Source organism: Sinocyclocheilus grahami, unplaced genomic scaffold (genome assembly GCF_001515645.1).
Source record: "Sinocyclocheilus grahami isolate Dianchi unplaced genomic scaffold, SAMN03320097.WGS_v1.1 scaffold1904.1, whole genome shotgun sequence".
Lineage (NCBI taxonomy): Eukaryota > Metazoa > Chordata > Actinopteri > Cypriniformes > Cyprinidae > Sinocyclocheilus > Sinocyclocheilus grahami.
The window spans coordinates 88,902-91,401 of record NW_015507083.1 but is presented as its reverse complement, the minus strand read 5'-3'; positions in this window follow the sequence as shown (position 1 = coordinate 91,401).

Below are 2,500 nucleotides of genomic sequence, written 5' to 3'. Positions count from 1 at the left end.
GTTTCGCTCTCGTGAGGGTCGGAGCAGATGAAACTCCAGCGTATATCAGATGTGGAGTGTGTTGCATTCGATGCAGATAAACACGGGTGACTATTATAGTGCATTGAAAATGAGAGGTCATGGCTAAACAGGTGTACAAATCAACTCAAGTCACATGTATTTCTATAGTGCTTTATGCAATACAGATTGTTTCAAAGCAGCTTCACATTAATAAGCAGGAAAATCGATGATGCAAACTTCTTTAAACATGAAACAAGTCCAAATTCTATAGAGTCTGTTAGTGCACGTCCACATTTTAAGTGCCGTTGGACGATTTTTCCCATTCATTTTTCCCATAGGGATTTTTTAAAAGTCTAAAGCGTTATAAGCCATGAGCCAAACCAACCAGCTACGAGGAGAATCACAACATTACTTTGTAATTACTTTGATTTGAAGCAACAAGGTATTTGAAAATTGGACAAAAGTGCAAAGGTACAAAACTGTGAAAGAACTACAATCCCATGAAGCATTGCAAATGACCTCTAGTGCTGGTCAGTCATTTTTTAACAAAAAATGTTACGTTTTGGTGTCTTATTATTTTTTACTTAATTGGAATGGGATGAAACTTGGTAAAGGGTTTGGCACTTGCTATGTGAACAGAAGACAAAATCATGGATGTTATTGAACAAGGTGATAAAATAGTCACTCTTGCACTGTTTGCCGTCAAAAATGATTGTATTGGAAACCAATGGGAAACTAATTTAATCTAGTGGAAACGTTTGTTACTGCGCCCAAACAAAATCTTTTTTTTGTGATATCAACTTCAAATTTGGAACACAACATGTTTAGATATATGGCTTCGATTATCTTCAATTATCTCTCGAGCTTTAGATTAAAACATGTTTCGGAAAGTGTATTAAGTGCATATAAAATGTAATAATCGTATTTATTCTGCAGTTTTTTGCACACTTCAGCAATAATCTACCAAGTGTCTTCTTTAAGAAGAGACCAAACTTAATTCTGTGCTCCAAAGCGTTCGCGATTTAATAAATGTAATAAATGGATCACAGCTTTTACATAAATCTAATTTAGTACAATAAAATATTAAATAAAAAACAATATCAAACCAAGATGTATTAAGCGTAAGTTTTTTGAGAGGGTATGGAGGCCGACCCTGATTATATAATTTGCGGTGCTTCATGATGGAATTTGCTGCACAGCATTATGGGTAATGTAGTTTTCACCACAAATTCCACTGTTAAACACAATTATTTTAAAAATAAGTTGAAATAATGCTGGCTAACGGCTTTAGCAGAAGCATACACGATCAATTAACAACCTCGGTCTGTCTGTAAAGGTTTATAATTTATTATAAAAAATTTTCCTATGGAGAAAATGAATGGGGCTTTTACTTCCGCATCTCTAAAAAGACAATAGTGCCATTATTCAGCTCAAATCAGTTCAGTGTTAATTCGATTCAGTTCAATAACAGTATAAAGTTCGTCCATTATGAAACAAGTCCAATTCAGCTATAAGCAGCTCTACTGAAGACAATAGTGTAATTATTCATGTGATCAGAAGTGGAGAAGATCACCGGTTTAATGTGTTTTCTGTGCTTCCCCTGCTCTGTTAATTGTGTATTTGCATGCATTAGCGCTCTTTAATAGAGGCAGTCGTGCCCTCGCCTGATTTCAATGTTTCTTAAAAATATCGATCTCCACTAATTGACTTTCTGTCTGGGGCCTAATGATTAAACTCAAACTGCAACCTTTGCTTTGAATTCGTGAACTCCCGCGAGGCCCTTTAAGCAAATTCAGAGAATATGAGCACGGGACGCTCATAAACGCTCACGATACGAGATGTCAGACGAGCTTTACTGGAATGAAGGAAAAACAGCGCAGTGTTTTCTGTTCAGAAGAATCTAGTTTATAAGATCCTGCTTGATTTTATGTGACTGCCAACGTGGACGGCAAGCGTCCGGCGCCGGTGGACGTATTGACCGCTCATTTGCATACATAAATCTATTGGCGATGTGACATTCGTCAATGAATCTCTCTAGCCACACACAAGGCTGCTGACTCGTGCACACTGCATTATCATTTGTGACGAGCGTTTAATGAACTCTGACAGCCGCTGTCACCTGACGTTTATGGCATCTAGCTTTTCAGATGCATTTCATATCTTCTGATATCCATCACATGCTGTTGAAGGAAGTCCAGCTGCCCGCTTGCTATTTTCACCGCTTTGATCTGGAGTTTAATTTTTGGACGTGTAAAGCGATTTTGCTTTGATTCAACGGCTGATGAGAGATTCCTGGCTGTTTCTTTTGTTGTGTTGTGCTAAAGGTCAGAATGCAGTGGGAATTCATTTAATTGTGAGGCGAAGGCCGCTGGCAGTGTCAAATGACTTTGGCCGTGAGTTCTTCCCATTTCATTAGCTGGCCGTTCTCCAATCCCTCACCCCGTAAATGCACCGTGACACGCTTGGCGTTTAGTATGCAACAGATTATGAACGATCGCGG